Genomic DNA, 13,353 nt, shown 5'->3' with positions numbered 1-13,353 from the left:
CCAGAGAAGATAAGGCTCCAGGGGGTTCTCAGAGCCCCTTCCAGGGCCTGAAGGGGCTCCAGGAGAGCTGGAGAGGGACTGGGGACAAGGGATGGAGGGACAGGACACAGGGAATGGCTTCCCAGAGGGCAGGGCTGGATGGGATATTGGGAAGGAATTGTTCCCTGGGAGGGTGGGGAGGCCCTGGCACAGGGTGCCCAGAGCAGCTGTGGCTGCCCCTGGATCCCTGGAAGTGTCCAAGGCCAGGTGGGATGGGGCTTGGAGCAGCCTGGGATAGTGTCCCTGCCATGGCAGGGTGTTGGAATGAGATGAGCTTTAAGGTCCCTTCCAACCCACACTATTCTATAAAAAGGCTATGGAAGCACACGGGGGCTGCAGTGTGGGGGTCTCTGGAAGACCCCAGCCCTAATGGTCAGTGCTTCTCCAGCATTTCAAGTCTGGAAGTTGGTTGGGGCATTATTTTTAGGAATGATTGAGTCTGAAGCAGAGAGGAGAACAGGAAACCCTGTTCTGGCATGCCTCCATCCATGGTGGGATTCTGCTCCAACTGCTCCATGTGCTGAGATCCCCTTGACTCAAAATTGATACGTGGCTTTGCCCAGAAGGTCTAGAAGAGGGGGAGATGGGCATCAAGGACAATTAAAGAAATGGAGTAACTTTCACCTAAGGAACAACTAAACAGGCTGGAATGCTTCATCCAGGGCAGGAAATGACAAGTGAATAAGACAGAAGGCAGGAGAAGTGAAGTTTTCCCCAGGTCAGAGAAATCTGGGTGGATCTTCATGAGGACAGTGGGAGATCTCTGATTCTATGAGATGAATCGCTGACACAAAGATTATCTCTAGCCCCTTCTCCTGGGGCCGAGTGTAGGACTTGCAGACCTGGTTACTGGAAACACACCAAGACCATGGGAGCTTTTGCCATCAAAAGCAACTGAAATGTTTTGACCAAAATTCAGTATTTTTCCTGTGTTTTCACTGTGATTCTGTCCCCAGAAGAGAGCATTTCATCTGCCATGGTAATGTGTGACAGCGCTGTAAGCAAGGGAAAACTGGGTCCTGTAAAGGTCAGTGTCTTAAAATCTTGGTCATGGAGGACCAGCCTCATTTATAATTATAAATATACACAGATTTGTACAATTACACATCCCAGCTGGCTCTGAGCACAAGTGCTTAAGGTTGGCCCTTTTTTCCTTTAAGCACTGGCAATTTACTTGTGGGGAAACTTTATTTTATACCTTTGGGAGAATATAAGGGTGTTGCTGTTGCCCTCTGAGATGTTTTTAGGTCCTGCCCACACCAGGAATGGCCACAGAGCTTTGCATCAGCAGGCAAAGGAGCAAGCACTGAAATATCAGGGAAGGAAGGGGAGGAATGGTTTCAGTGTTACAGATTCCTGCATAAAATAGAGGCTAAAGCACGTCTTCAAAATGATTGAGCGAGGACACTGCTCATTACATAAGGTTGTTGGGGGAAAAAATAGGCTGATTTACATTTTTATAGGAAATAAAAGGAGGTTTGTGGGTGACATAGCACCTTCCGCTGAGAATGTCAGCGTGAGATAAGTGGGCTTCAAAGGGAAGAGTAACCATTTTCCCGCAGGGACGGAGTCCATCCCAGAGAGCTGAGTCTGGGAGAAAAGCGCTTTCTGAAGGAAATTTTTTGTTGCCGTAACAAACACATTTATTTAGCGCAATTCACATTGACTGCAAGGCTGCTACTTCTCATTTCTGCTGGTTCCTCTGAATTTTGGTGAAGCTTTGGGTAGCAGGGAAACCGAACTGCCTCTGTTTTGTGGATGTGGTGTTTTCAGGGCAGGAATTCCAGAGCAGGAGGAGAGGTCAATGTGCTTTTTAGGAGTGGGGGGAGTTTTTCAGGGCTGGAGTTTAGTGATACTTTAATTTCATTCACAGTGAGTCGCCCAGTGGGGTTTTACCCTGGTTTCAGGTTGGTGGCCCTCTGAGATTTGCTGTGCCGTGCTTCAGATCCGCGCCTGTCTGGCAGAACAATTCCGGTTGCTCAAAAGCACCGATTAGCATAAATGAAGGAGTGGGTGCAATGTTCATTATATTGCCTACTGTCATGTTTGTGTACCAGATTTTGTTACCATCTGTCATTTCTGTTTTCTTGTTGTTGCCAAAAGTTGTCATTCTGAATGGAGGGTGGAGACGTATCTTCAAAACCCAACACGAGATAATTTTAGGTACTTCAGGGCTCGTGTGTTTCATGCTGGGTGTCAATGGCCCTCACGTACATCAGCCCCATGCGTCTTTGGTAAAATCTGGGCAATGGTTTAGTTAAAGGAGTTTTTACAACCATTGTGGTGATGCAAATCCATGAGATTCTCATCTCTTGTCATTAAAAAAGAATATCTGGTCCTTGCAGTTGCAAAGAAAAGCTTGAAAATAAAATATGTTTTCCTTAATCTTAAAAAAAATACAGAATCCAGAGAAGGGTTTATGTAGGGACATCACAGTGTTAAAACCCAAGCATTGCCCAGAGATCTGACCAAGGGAAGCAACAGCTCTGCTGTAATGGACTGCAGCATCCCCAGATTATTTCCAGAGATGTAAATATCCCAGGGACTGAAGCTGGACAAATTCAACCTTGAAATGAGCCGCAGCTCTCTTGCAGCAACTGTGGCTGCGTACTGCGACAGCGTGCGAGGGGAGCGGTGCCTGCACCGGGGCTTGCAGCCTTTCAAGCAAAATTAGCTCATTTTCAACCACACGGTTTTAATTCAGCGACTGGGAGGAAGGGCTCAGCCTGCAAGGAGGGAGATGTGAGGTGAAGCCACAAGGATTTCTTGCCTTGTCCAAGTGCTTTGAGATCATCCGGTCTGAAAGCTCAGTGTCCTGTGCCAGCTGGGGAGTGAGAGGGCTCAGGGTGGCTGGATCATCCTCCTTCCATCAGGCTGGAGCACCAGGCTGCTGCTGTGAGCTGTTAAACCCTCCCTGGCAGTTCCAGGGCCACACTGGCACCTCATCACTTCCCATGTCAGCCCACAGCAGCTCTGCTCTCCCCAGGGCTGCTGGGTTTTAATCTGGCCTGAGTGACAGGGCTCAACGTTCAATTGAAATGCAGTGACATATGACATCCAAAAATACAGAAAAGATGATCTAATGACTTCAACTAGACTTAAACTCCAGGAAAATATAAAGCCAGACAGTTTGGGGATGCTTTGTTTGTTAGTTTGGGCTTAGCCAATGGTGCAAAGTCATAACCAAAGCCATCATGTCCCAGTGTTGTGGTGGGAACTTGCACTGGTGTGGGAGTGCAGAGGGTCACTGCTTCCTCCAGGAGAGCTGGGGAAGGAGGAGATGGAGAGCCTTTGCTCTGGAAGCAGCAGAGATCACTCTAAACATCTCTGATTGAAGGCTGGGGGGAGACCAGGACCATGTAATGACTGCAGTGGTTACTGGGTACTTTGAAGATGTCTCAGGTATCTGTATTATGTGTTATGATCTGTATTATGCACCTTCCAGTGCCTAAAGGGGCTCCAAGAGAGCTGGAGAGGGACTTTAGACAAGGGCCTGGAGTGACAGGACAAGAGGGAATGGCTTCCCACTGCCAGAGGGCCAAGTTAGATGGGATATTGGGAAGAAATTCTTCCTGTGAGAGTGGTGAGACCCTGGCACAGGGTGCCTAGAGAAGCTGTGGCTGCCCCTGGATCCCTGGAAGTGTCCAGGGCCAGGCTGGATGGGTCTTGGAGCAGCCTGGGATAGTGGGAGTTGTCCCTGCCCATGGCAGGGGATGGAACAAGATGGGCTTTAAGGCCCCTTACACCCCAAACCAGTCTGTGATTCTATGAAAATCCTGTATTTTATCAAGTCTTTGGGCTAGGGTAACAGTTCTGTCATGTTTTAGCACTTCAATAATGTAAATTGCCTTTCCTAGCTCAAATTCCCCCATATTTGCTCTCTCCCAGAGGGTAATTCTACAAAGCTCATGAGCGAATTCCACCCGAGCATTTCAGGATGCTGCAAACACCACTGACAGCCGTTGTGAAAAAGTTGGGTCTGGGTTTGTTTCAGAAGTGTGAAATAAATTTCAGAGCTCTCATATTCAAACCAGCCTGGTAAATTGCCCTAAATGAGCACCAAGTGTCATCTTGTGTGGATGACAGAGGAACCTGGAATGCATCTGAGAAGCCTTTGGGCAAGCAGGAAGATGTGGGCTTGGGCCACGGGGGGTGAAGCTGACCAAATGGGCTGATTTAATAGATGTGACCATACACTGGATGTGGAGGAGCTGGGGGATTGAGATGAGGTGCAGTACTTTGTCAGGCCCCGCTCCAGAATGACAGTGATGGGACCTCCAGGCTGGGTGATTCAGAGATGATCTGCTCCACTTCCCTGGTAAGCACAAGGCTGGGATAAGCTGATATGGGGTGGAAGAAAAGCAGGAAAAAAGGGAATTTCTCATCTTAACACCTAATGTGCTGTTGGCTTAAGACAGGAAGACAAGCGACCTTGGATGATCTAAGACCAAAGCACAGAGCACATCGACAGCCAAGTCGTGAAACTCCGTGCCCCAGGAATTATGCATCATGCCCAAGGTGGACAGCTTGAGATGAAAAGTTAACCCTGATATAATTAGAGACAGTGTTGTAACAGCAAAATCATGGAGTCACAGAGATGCCACCAAGACCTCACAGTGTGTCAAGTCTTGCAGGAATGGGACAGGAGTGTAACAGAAATCATCTGCCTCCTGCTGCAAAGGATGGAGCAATATCCTGAGAGAGCTGGGGAAGGCTTCTCTGTCCACCCAATGAGGTGTTTGGCCTTGAGGAACTTCACACAAGAGTATCATGTCCAATCAAGAACACAAAACCCAAACAAATTAAAACGCATCTGGACTGATGGCAGGTACGTTAAAAGAGCTTCCTGACCTTTACGAGGATTGGTTTATTCCCTGGAGCACCACATTTTATTACTCTTGCTTTCTACATAATTTATCATAGAAAAATATTATTTTGGCTATAAAATTATTTGCCTTCATTTAAGCTCTGCAATAGTATTTAACTTTCTGATCCTTTTTGAAACTAATTTCCCCAGGCAAATTACATCCTGTGCCAAGAGATTCCTTTGGCTTTAAATTTCCCTGCCATTAATGTCACAGAATGGGACACTACAGCTGGGGGGGAGTGTGATCGTTTCTTTGATAACCTTGAGAGCAACAGAGTAGAGCACCTCACTGGAGTCATTCTCTCACAAGTTTTCCAGTGGAAATGATCCCAGTTTTTCTGTGCTGATGATCACCACCACCGCAGTCACTTTGCTGCCCTGCTCTGATCCCCCTAATCTGAATTGGTTGCCCAGAGAAGCTGTGGCTGTCCCTTCCCTGGGAGTGTTCAAGGCCAGGTTGGATGAGGCTTGGAGCAACCTGGTCTAGGGGAAGGTGTCCCTGCCCATGGCAGAGGGGTGGAATAAGATGGTCTTCAAAGTCCCTTCCAAATCAGTCTGTCATTCCATGTTTGTATGAGCTAGAAGCCATAATGACAATAATTAGTTCTACTTTCACCTGAGCCCATTATTTAGGAGCTCATGCAAACTTACAGTGAAAGGTGATTAATGAGGTTTTCCAGCTAAAGCCCTTATGTTGTGTTTGGGAGAAACTCTGGACTAAGTCACCAGGAAAGGTTTGGGTTTGGCTCTATGCTGGGCACCCGGGAAATGCCAGGTATGATTCAGGGAGCCAAAACAAGGCAATAGGAGGGATGCAAGATGCATCCAGCTGGGATGCATGAGAACCAGGCTGTGCCCAAGGAGCTGTTTGAGAGAACCACAGGGCTGGAGAAACAGTGGAGCCTTTGAACTGGTTGCTGCCATAACAATAAAAAATAAGGAATTTGGTTTGATTCAAATGTGAAAAATTTGCCGAGGGGAAGGTGAGTGGGTTGATGTGTTTTAGTCGTTTTGTCCTTTCTTACTGCCCTTATTTTCCCAGTTTTGGAGGTAAAAGCTCTTTTTAAAATTTTGTTCACACAGCATGGAAATTAAGTGTTTTCATTGTCAATTAATAAATCAGAAGGTTTTGGTTCTTTCCAGATTCTGAAAGCGGAAACTTCAGGGGGTTTTCTGAGTACTCACTGAAGGCTTGAGCACACCAGTTACCTACAGAAGGCAAAGTTTTCCACAGACATGTCTGCTAGAAAAAGGGTGAAAAGAGTCACCATCATCCAACTTGTGGGGCAATGTGGGGCTGGGCCAGTCCCACTTTCTACTGGTCCCAAACCAGTGAGCATTGAGCTTCAAGTTCCTGTGGAAGTTGCCCTTTTTTTACTCAAAACAAGGAAAGAGCTCTTGTGGTGAGGGAAGAGTGAGGCTGTAGGCACAAACAGGCAGTTAATGTATTCCCCTTGTCAACCCAGCTCAATGCCCTCCCTGCCCTGATGAATATTGAAGAATTTCATACAAATTGGAACTGGTTCAGCAGGACAGTTTTCCAAGACCCAGCCCAGAAAGGCTTCCTGGTCGCCACTGGGGGCCCTTTCCTCCATGGGAGGAGCACACAGTCTGCAGGAAGAAATTCTTCCCTGCGACGGTGGGGAGGCCCTGGCACAGGGTACCCAGAGAAGCTGTGGCTGCCCCTGGATCCCTGGAAGTGTCCAAGGCCAGGTTGGTTGGGGCTTGGAGCAGCCTGGGACAGTGGAAGGTGTGCCTGCCCATGGCACAGGGCTGGAACAAATGGGTTTTAAGGTCCCTTCCCACCCAAACCATTTCATGATTCTATGATTGCACATGGCAGTGCTAGAGCAAGGACAGGGCAGCCACCTGAGTCTGTACCATTCTCCAAGAACTTGGGCAGAGTTAACTCTTGGAGCTTAACGGAGAGGGTGAGGGACCTGTCCGCCACCTACATCCAAAACATTTCACAGCTGGCTTTTAACTCAGCAGAAAGAGAGAGGCTGACACTGCAGAAGAGCTTGGGGTTGCTCTCTGGAAGACTATGGGAATTCAGCAAAGTCTCTGATGAAAAATAAAGTTTTTTAAGAGTTGTGAGGAGTTGAATCCACAACAAAAAGCTTAAAGGCTGGTGTGGGAGCCAGGATTAACACTGAGAAGGTACAGATAATTTCCCAGGAATTAAGCTCCTTGAGATAACCAAGAAGAGAAGAGGCAGAGGGACAGGCAAGGCTGTACAGAGCAGGACGAATTGCAGAGCTGTGCTGTTGTGGCAGCCTCCACCAACCAGGACAATGGCAGAGCAGGGAAAAATGCCACCAGTGTCCCCATGGCCTCGCTTGACAGCGACTCAGCAGAGTTTTGCACACAGGTGACTAACAGGATGGTAGTGAGACTGTGAACTCAGCCAGAGTTTTCTTGGGAACACCAGATTTTGCTGCAGCAAAAAATAAGGACTGTCAGCCAGAACACAAGGAATGTCATCCCAGACACTTACATGAAGTCACTGCATTGCTGTGAGCATTGCTACTGATTAGAAAAAAACGCAAACTATATGCAGAGGCAGAAAAAAATAAAGAACTATGAGGTTTATAGTAATGAATTACTTCCACAAAAGACATATGCAGCGTGTCCAAGTAGGTTAATAAATGCTTGGATGGCAATGAATTGAAAGGAGCAATGCTTAGTGTGGTCAAAAGTCCTGAGCCCTTGATTACAGAATCACAGAATACTTTTGTTTGGAAGGGACCTTAAAGCTCATCTCGTTCTACCCCTCTGCCATGGGCAGGGACATCTTTCACTATCCCAGCTTGCTCCAAGCCCCGTCCAACCTGGCCTTGGACACTTTCAGGGATGGGACAGCCACAGCTTCTCTGGGCACCCTGTGCCAGGGCCTCACCACCCTCACAGGGAAGAGATTTTCCTAATATCTAAGCTAAACCTACTCTCAATTTGAACCCATTCCCCCTTGTCCTGTAACTACATGCTCTTCTAAATAGTCTTGCCTCATCCTTTCTCTAAGTTCCCTTTAGGTACTGGAAGATCTTGTCTCTGTGATGCCATCAGGCAATGAGCAGAGGACAGAAATGGGATGGGAGGAATCTGGACACACCTTACAAGGGATGAGGAATCACCCAATCCCTCAGGTTTGAAGATCCTGACAGGCCACTGCTCTGAGCTGTGTGGAGGGAACAGAATGAATGGAGGGAAGCACCAGCCCTGGTGGGAAGGATGAGGTCTTGCTCCAAGATACAGGTTCAGGCAAGAGGTGGAGCCTGTGGTGAATTTGGCAGAGGGGAGTGTGAGCAGTGCTCACTGCCTGAGCGCACAGCTCAACGCCCAAGCTCAGACTGCTGTGCATCTGGGATTCAGCTCGTGCCAAACTGTGAGTGGCAGCACCTGAAGAGCTTGTGAATGCCCTCTCTTACTGATGGTGCAATGAGAAGGCCATATCTTTAACCGAGGGACAAGGCAGGGAGGTGAGAATCACTGAAATCTTCCCATCTCAAGTGGTCAGAGTGTATCCATGGGCATCCTGCCTTTCTGTGTGCTCAGGAAAGGGATCTTTCACCATAATCTGCAGGGGAAAAAATGTTCCATGTCTTTATTTTGGCCCATGTTGGTCGAAACCACCCATAAACCACTAATTGCAACTGCTAAAAGGGAGCTGGCAGGCATGAAACTTGCCCAGATTACCCAGATTACTATTTTATGGATAGAAATACGATTTTCAAACTGACTGTGGGGCAGGTTGCAAGCTGGTGTCAGAGAAATGAGAAACCATAATGTAGCAGAGCCCAAAGACAGACATTTTTTGTAGCAGTTTGACTTTAAAAATAAAGTAAATGGACTGTTGTCTCTCAGACAAAGTCTGAGATTTGTCGAGCAACAACCCAGAGTGAGAGCACAGAGACTTATACAGATATTTCTTAATAGTTTGTTAGGCATGGCAAAGTTACAGGCAACTGCAGCAAAAAGGCTTCACATTTGGGACACAAGAAAGAAGGACCCCTCAGAGTGACAGATTCAATTATGCTGATGACAGAAGACTCTGTTTTTCCTGAACTGCTACTCTTGCTTTGGTGAGATAGCCTTACCCATTACTTGGGGGATTCCTCCACATCAAAGTTAGATGGTCCTGACAGATGATGGGCAGGATTTTAAGCAATTCACAGAAAAGTCCAAGTCTACATCCAGTCCCCACTAGACTCTATTCAACAAGTAGATAGGAAATGGCTTTACATTAATGAATACTCACTAAAAAGGAGAGCAGAATCAGATCAGACTGGTGCTTGGCAGCAACAGATGACAGGATGGCACCCACAGAACATGTTTAGCCACCTGCAAATAGTCTTTCTGCATGAAACGAAGCAAGGAGACCCTTTGGGACGTGCGTCAGGCTCTGTAGCCCAAGGAGCCAAGGGTTTGCAGAAGTTCACAGACACACAGCTGAACACAAAACAGTGCTGTGATTGCGGTCCCCGGCTTACCACCACTTCCTGAACACCACAGAATTCACACACACAATGAAAATCAGAAGCCAGAAACAACACTTATTCAACATAAAGTTGCTCCACAATCCCATGAGTGCAGGGTGTGCGTAACCAGATGTGCCTGGAGAAAAAATAGGCAGCACCTTCTGCAGTGGCCAGGAGGAGAGGAGGCAACAGGCTCTGGGCTTTTCTTCTATCCTGGACAGCTTTGGCAGCACATGGGGGGGATGGTAAGGCTACCAGGTGCTGGGTAACATTACCAGGAAAAACTGACTCCCATTCCCAATGAGAACTGCTCTGATGGTGCCACAGTGACTACAAGTTACAGGGCAGAGCTCCTCAGAAGTTATTCAAACATTGGTAATTGTTTGGCTGTAAGGTTTTGAGGTCACAAGCTATAGAAATGATACTTCCATGTTTTGGGCAGGGAAGGAAGGTAGGATCTCAGGAACTGTGTCTTTAAACAGCTTAGTTCTGGAGACAGGAAGTCTGGCGATGGGCTGCAGCAGTGCAGATTTTATTATGCAATTTCTCTTGGAACTAGTCCCTGAATAAAGGAGTTATCCATTAAGCACCTGCTTCACCCTCCCTCCTGAGCACCGCACATGAAGGCCTCAGGAATCCTTTCAAGGGCTTAGCCATCAGCTGGGGCAGCAGGGAGCTGTGCACTGGGGTCCAGACTGGGGATATTGGTGTATTTGATATATAGTGTCTTTCAAAGAGTTTCTTTTCATTAACTCCTCCTACTCTGTTTGAGCTTGTTCCATGTTTGGCATTACCAATGGGTGAGGCCGTCCAAGTCTTGTAATACTGATACCAAAGGGCTGTGGTACCCAGCTCCTCTTAGGCCTTCAGGGTATTTAATCATAGCCCTCTTTCCAGGGGCAGTGGATAACAGCCAAGGTCTTCCTCTCCCTCCTGCCATTAACCCAGTGCTGTTCTGATCCCATGGCAGGGGCAACTGGGGCCATCCTAAGGGGACATTGCAGCACTGAGAAGCTGCAGGACACAGCGGCAGCAGGATCCTCCTCCTCTGCCCCTACTGCCTGGGGTAAAGGATTCCCTCCCTCCAAAGCACCTCCTTCCCCTCCCACTCTGTTCCTGGGACTCACAGCCTCTCTCTGACTTCATAAATGTGGCAAGCCAGGCACTTGCTGTAAAGACAGAGGAGCTCTCCCAGCTAATCATGGCCTCCATATGTCCTCTGCTTTTCTCCCCATTCTCAGCAGTGGGTACATGGCATTTCCCTCAGAGGCACCGACACAGCAGCACCTGTCACAGCAGTGGGGCTGTCAGGGCCCCGGGCTCAGTGGCTATGTGGTCAGGGCTGCAGTACTGGTGTAACATGGATGTGTTGCCCAGAATGACGCAGCATGAACATCCTCTGGAGACGGGCAGTAGCTGTGGGACTGCTCAGGATCTGTCCCCTGTGGTAAATCTCCATCCTGACTTCATCCCGGAGTTGCAGAGTTAGTGCAGCAGCAGGGAAGGGGGCCATGAGGGGAGCAAAGTGCTATGGAGGGCTTCTGGTGTCAGCCACTCCAGCAAATCCATAAGTGATGTAATTGTAGAGCCACAGATTGGTTTGGGTCATTCCAGCCCTCTGCCACGGGTAGGGACACCTCCCACTAGCTCAGGTTGCCCAGGTTGTAATGGCCAAGGCAAGCACAAAGCATGATCCAAGATGCAGTTAAAAATACACCAAGCAAACTTGTTGAAAAGTCAAAGCAGGAGCCAGAAAAAGACACTGCTGTCCTTGGCTGTCCCTGACAGTCTGACCTGACTCCCACCCCTCACCTCCAACAGCAAAATATTTTCCTTTTACCTAAACTGGGATAAATGCCTTCTATCACAGTAAAATGCTGCTGGACAAGAGCTGTTGCTTTCACATCTAGAGCCACTGTGAGACACTAAACCCTGTCCCACACTGGAACATCCTGAAACAGATGGGAACTCACTGCTTTTGAAGGAAATTAAATCAGGCATAACCAGAGAGCCCTTACTTGTGTAACTAAGACAGTGATAGAAGCAGATGCCTGTCAGAGACCTCCACGTGATTACAGCCAGACCTCAGCAAGGACAGGCACCATGTAAATAAATACAGAATTTGCAAGTAAATGTAATGAAATTCATGTAAATGTAGAAGTAAATGTAATGAATTCGAGTTTTGCAGTAAACAAAAGGCAGACTTACTCTTTGCAGGAGGAGATCATTGGAGATCTCCTTTAAACCAATAAATTATTGCTGATTAATCCATCTCAGCTTATGGAACTCGTCAACACATCCTTAGAATTGTGTCCAGCCCTTCTCCAGCCTCTCCTCGCTTTATGGCTGCCCTTCGAGGACATTCCAACACGAAGGCGATGAAAACAGCCCCAGGCAACCAGTTTGGATACAAGGAGCTCTGCTGCCACACACATCACCGGGGCTTATATGACCTGATTCTCAGGTTGGGAACCAGTATGGAAATCCATGGAAGTATATGAGCTCCAGTCTTCTAAACCTGTTTTGGGCTGGGGAAGTCTGTCTAGACAGAGCAGAAAGTGTTTGTAAAGTGAGGCTGGGTTTGATGCTGGTGCCTGAGAGTGGGTCAGCTCCAATGGGAAATTTGCCCTCGTGTGTGGCTCCTCTGAGGGCAGGGGGGAAAATGGGGGCACTGAGGGAGAGCTTGGGATGGGATGTTGTGAGGGGGAAGTTGAGAGTGAACGTCCACAGTGGGACTGAGAGGGGAAGTTGAGGGGTGACTGAGGGGGAACTGAGAAGGGACACTCTGAGGGGGATGGCTGTGAGGGGGGCATTAAGAGGGGACATCCTTGGTGAGACTGAGAAGGCAGACTGGAAATGTAACTCTGTGGGGACTGATGGGAGTCTGAGGGAAAACAGAGGGGGGAGGAAGGAGAGACTGAGAGGAGACATCCATGGTGGGATTGAGAGATGGGTGGGGGCTCTGAGGACTGAGGGGAGAAAAGACTGTGAGGGGGCATTGAGCCATCCGTGGTGGGACCAAAAGGGGAGATTGTGGGGGTGATTCTGAAAGGACTGAGAGGGGAAAGGGGGGACCATGGGGAGACTTGGAGGGAACACTGTGAGGGGGGCACTGAGACATCTGAGGGGAGTTAGAGAGGGGACTCTGTGAGGGGGCAGCTGTGGGGTCCTGAGGGGGCAGCCCTGACAGGAGCAAACCGAGGAGACTGGAAAACGACTGAAACGAGGGCTCTGAGGGACTGAGGGGAGACTCTGAAGGGCCGTTGAGCCACCCGCGGTGGGATGGCGAGGGGAGATTGTGGGGGTGACTATGAGGGGATTGAGGGGAAAGGGGGACTGTGGGGAGACTTGGAGAGGTCGCTGTGAACAGAGCACTGAGACATCTCTTGGGACTGAGGGGTGACTGCGAGGGACTGTGAGGGGGGAACAGACATTTGAGGGGAGTCGGAGAGGGGACACTGTGAGGGGACAGCTCTGGGGTCCTGAGGGGGAGCCTCGACAGGAGAAAACAGGGAAGACCGAAGCGAGGACTTGGGGACGGGCGGGGAGGATGCACTCTGAGGGGACTGAGGGGAGACTATAAGGGGGCACCGGGAGGAGGCACCTGAGACATCTGAGGGGAGACTGTGAGGGGTGCTCCGGGGGGAGCCCCGACCGAAGCAAACTGGTGAGATCGAGGCGGGAGCGGAGCGCACCGAGGCGGGGCACGGCGGCGGAGAGCGAGCGTACGGCGCCCCAGGCGCGGTGTGTGGAGCGGGGTCGCCGCCCGACCCCCCCCTCACCACCGATCCCGAGCCCCTCAGCGGAGCAACTGAGGACGGCGCCGGCCGCTTCCGGCGCCGCGCGCGCCTTTCCGGCAGGGCGGGGCCGCACCGCGAGCGCGGTGACGCAGCGCGCAGGCCCCGCCCCCGCCCCGCCCCCGAGGTCTCTGGAAAAGAGAAGAGAAAAAAAAACTTTTTTTTTTAATTG

Source organism: Corvus kubaryi, unplaced genomic scaffold, assembly GCF_017639235.1.
Source record: "Corvus kubaryi isolate FWS band 111438036 unplaced genomic scaffold, C.kubaryi_AGA036_p1.0 37387, whole genome shotgun sequence".
In the NCBI taxonomy this organism is placed as follows: domain Eukaryota; kingdom Metazoa; phylum Chordata; class Aves; order Passeriformes; family Corvidae; genus Corvus; species Corvus kubaryi.
Note: the sequence above shows the minus strand (reverse complement) of the source record.